This window comes from Lactuca serriola, chromosome 1 (assembly GCF_051521515.1).
Source record: "Lactuca serriola cultivar US96UC23 chromosome 1, Lser_US96UC23_V15, whole genome shotgun sequence".
Lineage (NCBI taxonomy): Eukaryota > Viridiplantae > Streptophyta > Magnoliopsida > Asterales > Asteraceae > Lactuca > Lactuca serriola.
This window is the reverse complement of record NC_136408.1, coordinates 170,815,255-170,834,886: the sequence shown is the minus strand read 5'-3', so window position 1 is coordinate 170,834,886 and position 19,632 is coordinate 170,815,255.

Sequence of the window (19,632 nt, the reverse complement as noted above, 5' to 3'; positions counted from 1 at the left end):
AGTTGCCACCGATGATAGAATGCATACCCTCTGCACCATTCGTCTAGAAGATACTCGCGAGAGATCTGAGAGAAACCATGAGACCCTGCTGCAAGCACTGGCTGAATCACGAGCCGAAGTCATAGAGCTCCGAGTACACCAAAGGGTGTACGAAAGACATCTACTCGACATGGAACATCAACTGGCTGAACTGAGAGTTCACCAGAGGGATGACTGTCGCCAGTAGTAGACGCTTTACTTTATTTTCCTTGTTAAAAGGAATTGTTTTCTGTCTACGCCCGATGTGGCATTTTCTATGAAATTATCTTGTACCGTAAGTACTATGGTTAGGTCTTTATGCTGTCAAGAACTATCTTCTCTGGATATAATGTAAGACCTTTGCAAGTTCATTTTCCCGAATCTTTACGTCATGAATATCAAAGATATTGACAGTTGGCTAACTTCTGTGTCATTTCCTTTATTCAAGTACTCTCATCATACTTTCATTGGAGTTTATCTGAAACCTGCTTTAGTCAAGTCATTGGACTATAGTAATTTAGCTCCGGAGACATTTCCAAGTCTCTTTTAGTGGTTGGATCCTGTTATTCACCAACCAACGATACCTCGGCTTGAACGACAAACGTCTTGAGACCAGTGTTCGAACTTACTTCCACTCATCACTAGGACTGCATCATAGGGATGTAGGTCAACCCTTCATAAACACACCTCTACTCAGTACTAGGACTGCATCATAGGGATGTAGGTCAAACTTTCGAGAACATAGTCGTACTCTTTACATGAACAATCTAAGTACATCAAGGGTCAACCAGAATCGCTCACAAAATCCTTATCTTTCGAGTTACAGAATCATGTCGTCATCTGGAAGCAATCAGTCGAACGGCGAAACCTCCGCCTCTCCTAAGGACGCCGCTACCTTTCAAACAACAGTTTCAGCTGTCGTGGTGGCTGCCGTAACCGCGGTCCTTGCGCACCGTAGCGATATCAGCACAGTCAATGCTGCTGATGGGAATGAAGTTTCCAATCGTGGTATCCATCCAGGAAGTCGCCAAATAGTAACAGTCACAGGCTCGCAAAGCCGAAAAGCAGAGAACAAGAAACGAAAGTGTCAAGCCCGGAAAGAAAGCAAGAGATCCCAAAGGCTGGCTATGCAACAACAGCAAGTGGAAACCCTTGCCATTCCCGTACCGAGCAGGCCATACGAGGGAAAAATCCCAAAGTGTGATAAGTGTAGTTTCCATCATCATGGGGCTTGCCGTGAGATGCAATGTTGCAGTTGCCTAAACATAAGGCACCATGCTCGTGGCTGTGGAGCACTGGCACGACCCATCACTCAAGTCCCTTTCATCGGGACTAACCCTACACACGAGAGTACTTATAAAGCCGAACGCTTTAGGAAGCAATTTTCAAAGTGGAGTAACGAGGAAGGCACTCGTGTCCACATAACACTGGCTAAACACCACAATCCCCACCAAATCTAGTACTTGCCAGTCATGCCACCAATGCGGGGAGATAGGGCACTTCAAGAAGGATTTCCCTATAGCAAAGAACTCTGGCACAGATGGGAGGATTCTCAGGATCACAACTACGGGAGAACCTGATCCGGAACCTACGTTAATGTAATTAAGGCGTTTCATTGTAACACACTCATAAACTATCCAGTTATAGTGCAACTAGGGTCTTACCTTTTGTGAGATCCTGTCAGTATAAGGATGCTCGTGCTGCGTATACTTGTCTTTTATAGTATACCTAATTCGCAACAATGGTCTTGTTGTAAGTCTAAAGTATGTAACTCTGTTCATGGTTGCACGGTTGTGTTTTGTCTATAAATGTCTTATGTTCAAATCTAATGTCTTTAAGTTTCAGTATGATTTCGACATTCTCATACGACTCGATTCAGTTTGATCCTCACAAAAACAGCTTCATACGTACGTCTCCTTTTTAATAAACGTCTTTTAGCGAAACCGTCATATCAGAACACCGAAGTACTCATGCCAGGAGTACGTCATAGTTCCTTTCTTTCCGAAGAAACCCCTGAAGTACCACTCGTGCAGTATGTCAAGTTTAATCCATGGAATTCATGCGGTTGATCTATCACTGAGGAATGTATGCATAAGAGTGATATATAATCAAGGTTCTACAGGTTTAGAATTGATGATTCCACTTTAACTTCTTTTCCCTCGATGGGATGTGAGCTTAAAGAAGAATCAGTTATTCGACTACCTTTTCAATCTTAATTATATACGACTCGTATACACGAGATTGTAATTTTGAAACCATGTATGAATTCTAATATGAACTTCAGGACGGAGAACTGCCTAAGTTTACGAGTAATCACATCGTCATGTGAACAAAATTAGAACCCAGTAGGACCCTTATAAACATATCTCCCTATAGCCTAAACACCTACGGAGATACCAGAACAGTACAGACAACTTAACGAACTACATAGAAAGAGAATTAGAAGACTAGGCTTCTCACCCTGGAGAACCCCAGTCTTATTCTCCCAGAGATCAACGGATTGCATCGTATGTGCCTCGGATATCGAGGACTCCGTCAAGATTTTTCATTAGAAATCGTTATCTCTGCCTCACATAGATGAAATGGTTGAGCAAACACAAGGAAAGAATTACTTCCAGGAATGGATCTGAGATTCGAATATCGCCAGTTCGAGTGTTGGGGAAGGATGTCCGTAAGACTATCTTCCAAACTCGATGCGGACACTTCGAATCCGTAGTGATACCCTTCGGATAGGACCAATACGCTCATAGTTTTCATGAGTTAAATGAGTAGGGTACGTCTTTCTTACTTGGACCTGTTCGTCATTTCTCCATGTAATGACTTACTTATCTACCCTCGTAGTATGAAGAAACCCATGGAAACATTTTCCTTCAGAGGAACTTTTCGTCTTACAAATTTTATACTCACAGTTCATAAACTTACAAATTTTTACATACAAATTAAGACACTAAAATACTTATGATCTCACTAGCTTCAAAGCTGATACTCGCTTTCAAAATTACTTGTATCCTCAGGTCATCAAAGACAGGTACCGATGCAAGGCGAAAGGAAGATGGAGCTTGTTCAAGACTCATCTTTCATTTTGATTTATGCTTTAGTGTTTATCAAAATTTGACAGAACACTTGTATAATAATTATATTATTAGTGCAATGGATGATGTTGTTGCTTTTTTACTACTTTACATTGTTGTGATACTGTACATGACGTTCTTGGTTTTGGGGTGTGACAGATTGGTATCACAGCAATGTTTATAGTGAATTAAGTATATCAACCCATAAAAGATATACTAGCTATAAATTCATAAGGGATTAAAAATACTCTGACCAAGAGTTTATACTTTAAATATTAAAATATTTAATTAAGTATACATGCTGCATTCATACTAAAATCAGTGTCACTAGGACAGTACAAAAGAATTACGGTTGTTGGGCAACACAAGTGGGCTTAGAGACGTATGGTCAATACTGGTCGTCATCCATACTCCGCTAGATGACAGAAACAACAACATCAACATCGAGGCCTCTCATCGTTTTATCACACATCACCTATTACATCTACCCATGTTTTACCCCAACATTTTCATAGATATAAAATACATATACAGTTTAAATCATTGAAAACATGTATAACAATGTTCATCCGGCATAGATAGCAAGTATTCAGATAATATGCACACATAGCACGTAATTTATATAAAATACTTCATATCTATGTGTAAGTTGAAAGTAACTATGCACTCACCTGATTAGGTGGTGACTCAGCACTCGGACAACGCTTCGATACTCTCAAAATGATATTCCTTCGATAAAACCTAGTATCGATACCACTAGGGTTTACTTTAACGATAACCACGACAAATTAATTAGTCTGAGTATTATTAAGCGTTAATAACACTCGGTATAACTCATAATAATAGCCCAAATAATTATTTTAAGGACCTAATAACATTCCTATAATTATTTGAAAGCTATATTAAAAATTGCGTAAGCGTAGCACACTTACAGCGAATTTTATCGAGAACCGGGACTTAGTTGGAGCAGCGTTTCGAAACCGAAAAACTCCTTTTTCTCGGGACTCCGGGAGCCTCGGGGCTTCCCTAGGGTGCTAAGGGGCTTAACTAGTGTTTAGGGGTGGTTTGGGGTTGTAGAGAGAGAAAGAAGTTAGAGAGAGAGGTGAAAAAGGTGTGAAAAATGATGAAGTCTCGACCTCCTTTTATAGTCCAGCGAGGCCTCGGTATGCTGGGCGTACCTCGGACCTACGCGGGGCGTAATGGTTCGGATAAGGTTGCCAGCTCACACCAGCTGGCTCGCACTCGTCGGATGGATTAGACCAAGGTTACGCGGTGCGTAATAGCGAGGCTTTGTGGCATGATCCGAAGCGAGATCTGAGACCTTCATCGGACGGCCCACAATGCGCCACGTCACTAGTCTCGCACCAGTTTTCGCATTTTCATACTTCAACTTTAAAAATTCATAACTTTCTCATACGAACTCCGTTTTCGACGTTCTTTATATCCACGCGAAGGTGGGAACGTACTCTACAACTTTCGTTTAGACTTCGTTGGCTAGTTTTGTCTCGATTTAAATTTTATATTACTAACGGGCCGGGACACGATTGATCCGTTAAATCCTCATAACTTTTTCATCCGACATCCGTTTTCACCCATCTTTTTCTCGTTACGCTACTCTTAACAAGATCTTCGATTCCCGTTCAGGTCGTGTCGGCTAAAAACCGCTCGATCTAATATTCGAATTTTGGGCTGTACACTACTATTCCGAAACTTCGAAAAATCATAACTTCTTCATACAAAGTCAGATTTGGGCGTTCTTTTCATCGATGTTCTTAGTTTAACATATTCTACGACTTTCGTTTAGATTGCTAAGGCTAAATCTCGCTCTATCGTAAATTCACTATTCACGCTTCCCGGTATCGTGTCGGTTCTGTCGTGAAACTTCGACGGGTCATAACTTCTTCGTTATAACTCGGATTTCGGCGTTCCTTATATGCTCGGAAACCTTGAAACATATTCTACAACTTTATGTAGAGATATCGGGATTATCTCACACTTTAATTTTGACGCTTATTTTTATTCTTTATTAATTATACATTTATAATTAAATAATAAACACATAAACACACATAATTCACATAATACTCAAATATTTCATCTTTATTACTTCAAAAAGAGTTACAAGAGTTGACCTAGACTATTACATTGACAAAAATGCTTAGCCCTGAAACCCGGGCGTTACAATTCTCTCCCCCTTAGGATGATTCCGTCCCGGAATCATGCATCAGCAAACAGATGTGGATAGCGACTCATCATGTCATCCTCTGTTTCCCAAGTGAGATTCGGCCCATTCGAATGTTTCCATCAGACTAGCACTAAGTCGACCATCTTACGTCGTAACTTCTTAGTCTTACGGTCAACAGTTGCCTCAGGCTCTTCGATCAGCCTTTTGTTCTCATCCATCCTTAACTCTGAGATTGGAATTATGTCGGGAACATCTCCCGTGAATTTCCTCAAATAACACACATGGAAAGTGTTATGAATACCATTGAGTTCTTCGGGCAATTCCATCTTGTAAGCTTGGTTCCTAATCTTCTGAAGAACTTTGAATGGTCCAATAAACCTTGGACTCAACTTTCCTCGTTTCCCAAATCGTATAAGTCCCTTCCACGGTGAGACTTTAAGCAAAACGGAATCCCCAACTTCGAAGGTTATCAGTCGTCTTTTCTTGTCAACATAGCTCTTCTGACGATCCTGAGCTGCTAACATTCTTTCCCTAATCACCTTCAACTTCTCAGCAGTCTCATGGACTATCTCGGGGCCCATAAACTGCTTCTCTCCAGCTTCAAGCCAACAAGACGGCGTATGACACTTCTGTCCATACAAGGCTTGGTAAGGTGCCATCTTGATGCTCGAGTGAAAAGTATTGTTGTAGGAAAATTCTACCAGAGGTAAGTGCTCATCCCAATTCCCTTGGAATTCGAGGGTACATGCTCTCAGCATATCTTCCAACGTCTAAATCGTTCTTTCGCTCTGACCATCAGTTTGCGGATGGTAAGCAGTACTCAAACACAAATTTGTACCCAACTCCTCTTGTAGACTCCTCCAAAACCGTGATGTCAAATGACTATCACGATCTTATACAATCGAAAGAGGGACACCGTGAAGTCTTACAATTTCCTTCACGTAAGCATTTTCGAGCTTATCCATAGACCACTTCTCGTTGGCTGCTATGAAGTGTGCACTCTTGGTGAAACGATCCACGACTACCCAAATCATGTCGTGACCGTTCTTCGTTCTGGGCAGTTTAGTCACAAAATCCATGGTGATGTCTTCCCATTTACCCATGGGTATAGGTAAAGGTTCTAAACTCCCATACGGTTTCTGATGTTGTGCCTTAACCCTCGCACATGTTACGCACTCGGTCACATACTTCGCAACATCGAGTTTCATCGTCGGCCACTAGTAGTAGGGTTTTAGGTCCCTATACATTTTAGTGCTACCAGGATGAATAGAGTACATGGTCTTGTGTGCTTCTTCCATTAGAAGATCTCTTATTCCTCCCGTCTTAGGTACCCAGATTTGATCTTGGAATACCTTCAGTCCTCGACTGTTTGCTCCGAATACTAACGTTTTGCCCAAACGTTCTTCCCTTCGGTCATTCTTCTCTAAAGCTTCTTCTTGGGCTTTCCTGATACTTTCCACAATCGTCGAGATGACTTCAATTCTTAACGCTCTTGGCCTTTTCCTTTCAAGATTGACTTTCCGACTGAGAGCATCAGCAACAATATTTGCTTTACCTGGGTGGTAAAGTATCTCACAGTCGTAGTCCTTGAGAAGTTCTAGCCAGCTTCGTTGCCTCATGTTCAACTCCTTCTGATTAAAGAGATACTGGAGACTCTTATGATCAGTGAAGAGCTTGCACTTCGTGCCGTAGAGGTAATGCCTCCATATCTTTAAGGCAAAAACTACCGCTGCCAACTCCAGATCGTGAGTGGGGTAGTTCTTTTCGTGCTCCTTCAATTGTCGAGATGCGTATGCTATCACCTTTTCTCTTTGGGTCAGAACACAACCCAACCCGACTCCAGATGCATCACTATAAACCGCAAAGTCTTCAACTCCATCGGGTAGAGAAAGTATCGGTGCTTCACATAACTTCTTCTTTAGCTTCTCGAATGCCTCATCGTGTTTCTCACTCCAATTATACGTAGCTCCTTTATGGGTCAAAGCTGTTAGTGGAGCAGCTATCGAAGAAAAGCCTTGGATAAATCGTCGGTAATATCCGGCTAATCCTAGAAAGCTTCGAATCTCCGTGGGACTTTTTGGACGTTCGCACTTCATCACAGCCTCAATCTTTGCGGGGTCAACCATTATTCCCTCATGGTTAACAACATGACCCAAGAATTGGACTTCCCGTATCCAAAAGTCGCATTTGGAGAACTTTGCAAAAAGCTTCTCCTTCTTCAACACTTCTAATACTTCCCGTAGATGCTTGCCATGCTCCTCCTGGCATTTCGAGTAGATGAGAATGTCGTCGATGAACACTATCACGGATTTATCGAGGAATGGTTTACAAACCCTATTCATCAAATCCATGAATGTTGCAGGAGCATTGGTCAGTCTAAATGACATAACCAAGAACTCGTAGTGTCCATATCTTGTTCTGAATGCAGTCTTCTCAATATCCTGCTCTCTCACCTTCAGCTGATGATATCCTGACCTAAGATCGATCTTTGAGAAGTAGCTCGAACCTTGCAGCTGATCGAATAGGTCATCAATCCTCGGCAATGGATACTTGTTCTTCACCGTTGCCTTATTCAGCTCTCGGTAGTCTATACACATTCTCATACTTCTATCCTTCTTCTTCACGAATAACACCGGAGCTCCCCAGGGTGATGAACTAGGTTGAATGAAACCATTGTCCAACAGCTCCTGAAGTTGCGTTATGAGCTCCTTCATCTCCGTCGGTGCTAATCGGTAATGTGTTTTTGATATTGGTGTCGTTCCTGGTAACAAGTCTATACGAAACTCCACTTGCCTATCAGGTGGTAATCCGGGAAGATATTCGGGAAAGACTTCCGGATAATCACACACAACCGGTATATTCTGCACCTCTTTCTTCTCCTTCTTGGCATCGATTACGAATGCCAAGTATGATGCACATCCCTTTGACAAACATTTCCTGGCTTTCATCAGGGAGATGATTCCAGAATTCACTCTGCGTTTGTCCCCATACACCATAAATGATTCCTTTCCGGGTGGGTTCACCCTTACTATCTTGTTTCGGCATTGAATCTCAGCATCGTTGGCGCTAAGCCAATCCATACCCAAAACGATGTCGAAACCGTTTAACTCTATGGGTAATAGCTCTTCGTGGAATTCGTTTCCGTTCAGGTCAATGACAATGTTCCTAATACGATTACTAACAGGTACGAATTTGCCACTGGCAACTTCTACAATCAGGGCATTATCTAGTTTTTCTACAGGCAATGCTAATTTCCCACCAAATTTATGCGACACAAAGGAGTAGTTGGCTCCGGAATCAAATAGTATATTTGCAGGCAAACCATTTACAAGAAAGGTACCTGAAGCGACGTCTGCTGCCTCCTTTGCAGCCTCGAGCATCATCTGGAAGGCTCTCGCCTTCGGCTTCAGTGGTATGTTGGGTCTTCCTGCCTCCTTCTTCTTCGGGCAATCCCTTGAAATGTGCCTCTCCTCGTTGCACTCATAACGGACCTTCTTAGTGAACGTGCACTCGTTGGCGTAGTGCCCAAGCTTTCCGCATTTGTAACAAGTGACCCCTCCTTCAAACTTCCCAGAGTGCTTCTTCTTGCATTTGTCACACCACTTCGCTTCTGATCCTCCTCCTCTCAAACCAGACTTCGAGAATCTACCCTTCTTACCGGACCTTGAGGATCCATCAAATTTCCTTTTCTCTCCCACTTCTGCTCTCTCCAGACCCTTCTCTCGTATCTGGGTCTCCACATTCTTAGCCAGCCCAGATGGCGGCTTTCAGAGTGGTATATTGCTTGACCATTGGACCGAAGTCCGCTGGTAATCCGAGGGCAAATTTGTTAACCTTGGAGAGTTCAGTTGGGACGAGGTGAGGAACAAGTTTCATTTTCTCAGTAAAGCTTGCAGCGTATTCCGTAACGTTCATTCTTCCCTTCTTCAGATTCTGGAATTCGTTGTTGATTTCCAGAAGATCCTGCTCAGAGCAGTATTGCATCTTCAACTATACCAGAAAATCCTCCCACGACATCTTGCTTGCTTCACCTTTGGGCATTGAGTCAGCTAGTAGCTTCCACCAGCTTAGTACTCCAGATTTCAACAAAGGAACCGCAAGAGCGCTCTTCTGCCAATTGCTACACTCGCAACTCTCAAACATCGTCTCCATCTTAGAGATCCAGTTCATGACTTCCACCGGCGTCGGGCTTCCAGATAGACTCGTTGGCTTGGATGCCATGAAATCCTTGTATTTGCATCCACGTCCGTCATTTCCTCCATCCTGGTGGTTTTGTCTAACTATCGGTGGGTTGGCTTGACCAATAGTCCCACTATAGTTTCCCTCCTCAGTCTGCCCTTCATTCAACTCGGGCTGTTCAATCTGAATAGTCTATTCCTCTCGATTTTGCTAGAGCAAACATCTGGTTTCCTCCATTTGATGATCCAACATAGCCTGGATCATCGCTTGCACTCCGGCCATCGTGACTGGTTCAGGTGCAACTTCTTCTACAACAGGTATTTGTTGAACCACTGGGGGTTGGTTCCTATCTACATTCACGTTCATGTTTCCGCTACGGGTCCTTGCCATCTTGATCTATACACCGAATAAGGTGAATTTAGATCTTTATTTAGGACTGATGTTCGAATCATCCTTATCTCTCCGAAACGTTTATATGCTAGTTCTAATATCGTAGTCGTACGTTTAGAATCCTAAACACATAAGGTTTCTAGATCCGGTCGGCAACAGACCATAGATCCGAACAAATAACAGCATATCATGCACAAAGCATTTAGCACATAAAAGCATTTTAGGCATAATTCCTAAAATAAGCTAGTGCTCACACCTCACAATCAACGCTTAGCATTCTAAGTTTAAGTCTAGAAATCCTACAAATTCCTAGTTCGCTTAAACTAATGCTCTGATACCAACTGTGACATCCCCAAAATCACGGCCAGAAAAGACCGGTTTGTTTATGCTTTGTTTAAAAATCAGAGTTACATTTTAAATGAAAGTGTTGCGAAATTTGTCCCAAAACAAAAATATGATAAAGATTTATCAAAAGCATTTCCATAGAAATGTATCTCATTAAAAGACTTGGGATGTCATGTTCGTACAGATCAAAAGCATAAACAGTACAATATAAGCCTTACTACATTATTTCATATCTACAGGCCTATATCCGTAATCCCTCGTCCAAAACATCACACCTATGCTAATGCACCACTACCTGTAATACAAGAAACTGAGTGGGTCAGGCTTGGGAGCCTGGTGAGCACATAGGGTTTTCAACCCACAATAAATAAGTTTATTAATTTCATCAATCAACAATAACCCGATTACCCGTTCCCATTATCCTCACTTTACGTCCCTAAAAACCTATCATAAGGGACCTAGCCTAAGGATCATCATCGGGTCGGACACTACTGCTAAGGGGATTCCTCGGCAATAAATGTCCTAAAGGCAACCATGTGGGGGATGGAGTACACCGGTGAACACATCGTTCACAAACACCTACAGGTTGCGAGCCTACTAGTGTTCCACTGGACTGTCTAGAAGAGTCCATGGTCGTCATCCATACTCCGCTAGATGACAAAAACAACAACATCAACATCGAGGCCTCTCATCATTTTATCACACATCACCTATTACATCTACCCATGTTTTACCCCAACATTTTCGTAGATATAAAATACATATACAGTTTAAATCATTGAAAACATGTATAACAATGTTCATCCGGCATATATAGCAAGTATTCAGATAATATGCACACATAGCACGTAATTTATATAAAATACTTCATATCTATGTGTAAGTTGAAAGTAACTATGCACTCACCTGATTAGGTGGTGACTCAGCACTCGGACAGCGCTTCGATACTCTCAAAATGATATTCCTTCGATAAAACCTAGTATCGATACCACTAGAGTTTAGTTTAACGATAACCGCGACAAATTAATTAGTCTGAGTATTATTAAGCGTTAATAACACTCGATATAACTCATAATAATAGCCCAAATAATTATTTTAATGACCTAATAACATTCCTATAATTATTTGAAAGCTATATTAAAAATTGCGTAAGCGTAGCACACTTACAGCGAATTTTATCGAGAACCGGGACTTAATTGGAGCAGCGTTTCGAAACCAAAAACTCCTTTTTCTCGGGACTCCGGCAGCCTCGGGGCTTCCCTAGGGTGCTAAGGGGCTTAACTAGGGTTTAGGGGTGGTTTGGAGTTGTAGAGACAGAAAGAAGTTAGAGAGAGAAGTGAAAAAGGTGTGAAAAATGATGAAGTCTCGGCCTCCTTTTATAGTCCTGCGAGGCCTCGGTACGCTGGGCGTACCTCAGACCTACGCGGGGCGTAATGGTTCGGATAAGGTTGCCAGCTCGCACCAGCTGGCTCGCACTCGTCGGATGGATCAGACCGAGGTTACGCGGGGCGTAGCTTCTTCGTACGCAGGGCGTAATAGCGAGGCTTTGTGGCATGATCCGAAGCGAGATCCTGAGACCTTCATCGAACGGCCCACAATGCGCCACGTCACTAGTCTCGCACCAGTTTTCGCATTTTCATACTTCAACTTTAAAAATTCGTAACTTTCTCATACGAACTCCGTTTTCGACGTTCTCTAAATCCACGCGAAGGTGGGAGCGTACTCTACAACTTTCGTTTAGACTTCGTTGGCTAATTTTGGCTCAATTTTAAATTTTATATTATTAACGGGCCGGGACACGATTGGTCCGTTAAATCCTCATAACTTCTTCATCCGACATCCGTTTTCACCCATCTTTTTCTCGTTACGCTACTCTTAACAAGATCTTCGATTCTCGTTCAGGTCGTGTCGGCTAAAAACCGCTCGATCTAATATTCGAATTTCGGGTTGTACACTACTATTCCGAAACTTCGAAAAATCATAACTTCTTCTTACGAAGTCAGATTTGGGCGTTCTTTTTATCGATGTTCTTAGTTTAACATATTCTACGACTTTCGTTTAGATCGCTAAGGCTAAATCTCTCTCTATCGTAAATTCACTATTCACGCTTCCCGTTATCGTGCCGGTTCTATCGTGAAACTTCGACGGGTCATAACTTCTTCGTTATAACTCGGATTTCGGCGTTCCTTATATGCTCGGAAACCTTGAGACATATTCTACAACTTTGTGTAGAGATATCGGGATTATCTCACACTTTAATTTTGACGCTTATTTTTATTCTTTATTAATTATACATTTATAATTAAATAATAAACACATAAACACACATAATTCACATAATACTCAAATATTTCATCTTTATTACTTCAAAAAGAGGTACAAGAGTTGACCTAGACTATTACATTGACAAAAATGCTTAGCCCTAAAACCCGGGCATTACACCACTCGTGCAGTACATCAAGTTTAATCCAGGGATTCATGCGGTTGATCTATCACTGAGGAATGTATGCATAAGAGTGATATATAATCAACGTTCTACAGGTTTAGAATTGATGATTCCACTTTAACTTCTTTTCCCTCGATGGGATGTGAGCTTAAAGAAGAATCAGTTATTCGACTACCTTTTCAATCTTAATTATATACGACTCGTATACACGAGATTGTGATTTTGAAACCATGTATGAATTATAATATGAACTTCAGGACGGAGAACTGCCTAAGTCTACGAGTAATCACATCGTCATGTGAACAAACTTAGAAACCAGTAGGACCCTTGTAAACAGATCGCCCTATAGTCTAAACACCTACGGAGATACCAGAACAGTACAGACAACTTAACGAACTACACAGAAAGAGAATTAGAAGACTAGGCTTCTCACGCTGGAGAACCCCATTCTTATTCTCCCAGAGATCAACGGATTGCATCGAATGTGCCTCAGATATCGAGGACTCCGTCAAGATTTTCCATTAGAAATCGTTATCTCTGCCTCGTATAGATGAAATGGTTGAGCAAACACAAGGAAAGAATTACTTCCAGGAATGGATCTGAGATCCGAATATCGCCAGTTCGAGTGTTGGGGAAGGATGTCCGTAAGACTATCTTCCAAACTCGATGCGGACACTTCGAATCCGTAGTGAGACCCTTCGGATAGGTCCAATACGCCCATAGTTTTCATGAGCTAAATGAGTAGGGTACGTCTTTCTTACTTGGATCAGTTCGTCATTTCTCCATGTAATGACTTACTTATCTACCCTCGTAGTATTAAGAAACCCATGGCAACATTTTCCTTCAAATGAACTTTTCGCGAAGTTCTCTAGGCATGAGTCTTGAAATTGAAGAGTCAAATTTCTATGACACACTATTAGTGATGTGGGAATCCTGAGTACTCTTTCAAGTTGTCAAAACCGTTGAGAAATTGTCGACCCAGAGACGACGACAGTCTTTCGCCAAATTCTAGGTCTTGTAGACCTACTGTCATAGTTCATCCAGAACCCCTCGCAAATTACAGAAACCTTTACGACCTTGACCCATCAAGGAGTGGCCCTGGACTGGGAAGTTAAACAAGAAAAGGAACCTTTGGAGATTCCAAGTGAGAGACCAAACTCTTTCGGATGTCTCACTCTGGGAATGGCTTAATACGCTTTGTAAAGCATGCAAAGCTAAATCCAAGATAGATAGCACCTCCGAGATTCTTACCAGAATCGGTCCTGTACCTCGCACACACTAGACCTACTCCGTGAACTTAGTAATGTACATTCTACTCTTCGCGTCTCGATCGTGAAACTATACCTTTCCATTAGGACTCTTGTAAGTCCACTCGTCGAGATCCTCACCTTTGTATTAGAACCGTAGTGACCCTTGACCGAGAGGTCAAGCGGACGAAGCAACGCCATGGCCCGTTAGTGAAGGTTCGTTGGGATACCAACCGAGAACCTGATTTCACTTAGGTGCGCTAGAACCAATCGATTAGGAAGTTCCCTCCTCACGACTCGATCATTCGTACCTACTTCCTTGCCTAAGTTCTAATTTCGGGACAAAATTCCCTTCAATAGGGGGATGATGTGACAACCTAAAATTTCCATTCTGAACAAACCATATCAAGCCAATAGAAGTAGAAAAGTTACAGTGAAAATTCAGACTTCGAGTATAAGTTTGGCAGTTTTTCAGGATTTACACTTAAGGAGATATTAGGAGAGTGGATGCACTAGGGTTTTGTGCAACACTGTTATTCCAATACTCTAGGATATTAGAGTTCATTCCCGGAATAAAAAAATATTTTCTACCAAAAATATCTCAGGACTATAAATAGAATTCTGAACCAAATTCATTCATTATTCGCATTTCCAACTAGAGAAAAGCCATTTTCTCTCTCAAGGATCTTCGGGTTTTTATCCCAAATTGTGAGTACTTCGATCTAGTTATGTTATATAGCTTAGATTGTGTTTAGAAACATCAAATTCGGACCAAAACCCCAAGATTTAGGAGTTTACCGTTAAAGAACACTTGGGGAGTAAACTCCATTTTAAGGGATAAAAGTGTCCCAATGCCCCTCAAAGCCTTAGAACTCAACATAGGGACTACCATTGCATGTTTAGAACACCAAAAACAATTAGAATCAAGGATGAAAGTGAGTTCACGGCCAAGGAGGTTCTTGGGCCGTGAACTCCATGTTTAAGTGCCAAAATGCCCTAAATGCCTTCATTTAGCCAAGAGACTAGCATAGCACATTACCTTGATGTGTCTAAGACCCAAAAAAATCAAAATACCAACACCTAAGGGTGTTCACGGCCGCAAACACATGGCCAAATGGTTCATTGGCTGAAAACTCTAGTTAGGGGAGTTTTGATCCCACTAACACTTCCTAAGGCTTAGGCTTGAATTAGACATGTACCCTAATGAGATTAGGACAAGCTAACACACATAGAACACCAAGAAAAAGGTGTTCACAGCCCAAGATGTTCTAGGGCCGTGAACTCCATTAAATGGTGCCAAATGGTGCCATAAATCCTCCTAAAGCCTCGGACAATTGCCTTAATGCAATCCTTGATAAGTTAGGGACTTGAAAACACCATAAACCTTCCCCCAAGGGAGATTATGGCCGTAATCTCCATGGGATATGGTCCCAGGGCCGTGAACTACTCAAAGGAGTTAATAAGAAGCCCAAACACTTGTTCAAGCCTTGAAGCAATTCACCACATGAGTTGTATAATTGTTAGGCTTCATTTAGGGACTTTATTGAGAGTTTACGGCTAGGAGTTTACTCCCTTGGGCCGTAAACTCCAAAACATATGGTCATTTGACCATAAACTCCCATTAGAGGTCTTGCACTCCTTTGTTGCAACCTATTAGCCTCCTAGCACTTGACCAAAAGTGTTTTCCTCACGTTAAAATGTTTATACATGTATAATTAGTGTTTTAATCACTAATTATTTATATACATATGTCTTCATATGTAATTAGGATCATTGTGTGTGTTTAAAGTCTTTACTTGACACCAAGGACTTGTGCGATACTTCCTTACGATAACTGTCCGTTCAATTCCAATCATTTACAACAGGTGAGTTCATACCCCTTAATTAATGTTTTAAACTATTTTTAAATGTTTTATGGGGGGATATAAGTAGAATTATGCTAATTATTATATCAATCACATGTGATTAATAAGCAGCACTCAAATGATTGGCTACTCATTAGTCGTTTTACCAAACAGTTTCCTTCAAATGTCTTTCATAAACATTTTATATGTTTAAAACTCCTTATTACACTGTACATTTTACTCTGTATGTTTTATTTCAAACTTATTTACAATCGTGATTCAATCAAATGTTTCCTTATACTAAATTGTTTTATCAAACTCATTCCTTCAAACCGTTTTATAGATTGACATCAAGTCGATCTTTTCTAAAAATAATAATTATGATCAAAGGTTTTACAAAACTTATTTATGCTTTTATATTATAAATTGCATGCCTCTATATGTATAGTTATATAAGAAATGTTTAAAAGACTTAGGAAGGCTATCCACCCTATTTCCTTTTCGCGCTTGAGATGTGGTCTGGTGGGATATCTGGTACTCGTTCGAAGGTCGTTTAAATATTAGTTATATAATATAAGTACATATATAGTCATAAAGGCCCTTCCAGTTCATCCAATGCCCTTGGGTAGCAAGGGTATACATCCATGTCCATACGTACCAGTTAGATTACTAGTAAACTACCATATGGGTAGTTTAGGAAGATACTAGAACTATTACTAGAACGCAATATCATACAATGAGTCAATTCATTCATGAGTCAATACTTTCTAGAACATGACTGCACATTACTATACTTGCTAGGTAGAGAGCACGTACATTATAGCTAGAACAGCTCATTACATTACATTACATATATATATATATATATATATATATATATATATATATATATATATATATATATATATATATATATGAATACATTAATTGTTGTGATCCACTGTATGGGAGCTTGCTATAAATGTCATGGCCCGAGTTGTAGCCAAAATCCACAGTTAAGTCTTGGTAGAAGACTACATTGAGAACAGTTAGGTCTTGGTAGAAGACACCCTTATATGTAGTAGGAATCATAGGGATTTCTAGAGTTTTTCAAACGTTTACAGTTGTTTTACAAACATTTTTATACTTACAGTTCATAAACTTACAAATTCTTACATACAAATTCAGACACTAAAATACTTATGATCTCACTAGCTTCAAAGCTAATACTCGCTTTCAAAATTACTTGTATCCTCAGGTCATCATAGACAGGTACCGATGCAAGGAGAAAGGAAGATGGAGCTTGTTCAAGACTTATCTTTCATTTTGATTTATGCTTTAGTGTTTATCAAAATTGGACAGAACACTTGTATAATAATTATATTATTAATGCAATGGATGATGTTGTTGCTTGTTTACTACTTTACATTGTTGTGATACTGTACATGACGTCCTCCGCCCCAGAACGTTTCCGCCGTTCTTGGTTTTGGGTTGTGACAAGGGCCAAATGTCCACAACTTGCATCTAGGATGGTTCAGACTCCGACTGTAACACCCATAAATTTTAAGCCAAATTTAAACTTTTAATACTAACAATAGAGTCAAATAGTAATTGTTTTTACAACAAATTTCCAATTCATTTATCATCAGAGTGTCCCAAAATAGATCATGAGCATGAGGAGCAGTACGGTCACGCCTTCGCCTTCCCTCGCTCTCCTGAAGTACATGAAACAATAAACTGAAAACTGTAAGCCCGAGGGCTTAGTGAGCTACCCCCAAAATACCAATACCATGCTGGCAGAAACCATAGCCATAACGATCAATCAAACAACATACACACCGGGCCATCGGCCGAACTGGTCTACCCTACTGGGCCTACAGTGTATCTGAATCTATCCCGAGCATGCGGCATGACTGGTCCGCCACGTGGGCCTACAGTCTCCCCGGACTGCTCAGAGGGTGTGTTCGCCTTCAGCACAAAGCAGGACCGCGTCAATCCAAACCCACAAACAAATAACCATGTACGCATACTATCATATACTGGCACATACAAATAGCAAACATATCTATCTCACTGACCATCAGTCATAGAGTTTCACTTGTAACTAGAGCATCGACCTAATAGGTCACTAACATACCAATCTTTACGGATCATGAAAGCATAACATAATATCTATCCTAATTCTGATCTAACAGATTAGAATCATATGTAGCATACCATGACAACCGATCTAACCGATCTCTAGCATAGCAACCATCCCTAATAGGATGAATTCTAACATAGCAATAACATAACACCCATCCTAAACTAGAATGAAATCTAACATGGCAATAACAAAGCAACCATCCTAACCCAGGATGTAAATCATAAAGGGTCGGCCTTGGTGCCGTAGACCCTATCGATATAGTGAGGATCACTCACCTCGCAGATGTCGATTCGAAAGGTAAACTCCAACTTACGGATCACTTGACACCATCTCCACCACCTATAACCATAACACAATATACTCATAAGTTCTTACTCTTATGAGACACCCCATAACCTCCTAGTAAATTCCTGATAAAGGTCAAAGTCCTCGGTCAAGGTCAACAGTCCATGTTAACCTCAATTCGCCGAGTACACTCGGCCACTTGCCGATTCCATGGAGCACATTCCAACTCGCCGAGTCATCGGACTGACTCGTCGAGCTCCCTCGAATCCCGATCAATCCTTAAGGCCACCCGCCGAGTTTCCTCCTTGCAACTCGACGGGTACACACGCAACCATATCCTTGGTTAAACTCATCCGACTCGCCGAGTTCTTCTTCAACTCGTCGAGTTTCATGGCCATCTTCATCTAAATCGCCGAGTTGTTCAAATAACTCGTCGAGTTCACGTCTTCCTTCATCTGACTCGCCGAGTCGGATTTGCGACTCGCCGAGTTTTTACAGTCATTTTAACATGCAGACGTCCTTAAGCCATGGCAAGGCCCCAAATTGCAGATCCAACTTCCTTAGGCCTGCTTATCACATAAAGTTGCAAACTTTACATGCATGCATTGCTTCACAAGCTCCTAATGCCAAAACCAAACTTTTAATGGGTGTTTATGGACCAAATGAACCTTAATCTTGTCTAAAGCTAGAACTTTATGCTTGAATGCTCCAAAGAGGGTCCAGATCTGAAGTTACAACTTTAGATCTAGAGCATAGATTATCATACCAACTTGATACCCTCTTAAAACCCCTAAATTCATTCAAAGATAAGGTCTAGACTGAAATAACTGAGGGTAATGGTTTAATACCTTCCCAAGAGATGTCCATAGCAGAAGACTTCGGATCTCCTTCCAGCTCCTTGCCCCAAACACTTGTTTTCCCCAAACTTTTCCAGCAAAATCTTCTCTCAAAGCTTCAACACACAAGGCACACACACACACATGAGTTAGAGATGCAAAGGGGGCTTCCAAGGAACTGAAAGAGGCTTAAGCTTCTTTAAATAGGGGTGTAACCCCGGGAATTAGGGTTTCACTTTCCAGCTCCTACTCGCCGAGTCCTACAAGGACTCGCCGAGTAGATCACTTAACTCGCAATCCAACCCGCTGCTACCCAACGGGTAGGGCAACCAACTCGTCGAGTCGGGCCAAAACCCAAAATATTATATTTAAAGTACTACCTGAGAGTCGGGGTGCTACAACTCTCCCCCACTTGAACTAGACTTCGCCCTAGAAGTCCACTGAGGTAAACAATGCCGGGTAATGCTCGCGCATCTCCGCCTTCGGCTCCCACTTCCACTCGGATCCCTTTGGGTGTTCCCATTATACCTTTACCAAAGGTACTTCCTTGTTTCGCAGAATATTCTTCTTCCTTTCCAAAATCGTCACAGGCCTCTCCACATAGTTCAAGCGCTCATCGACCTGAATGACATCCAATGATACCACTGTCTCCTGTTCCAGA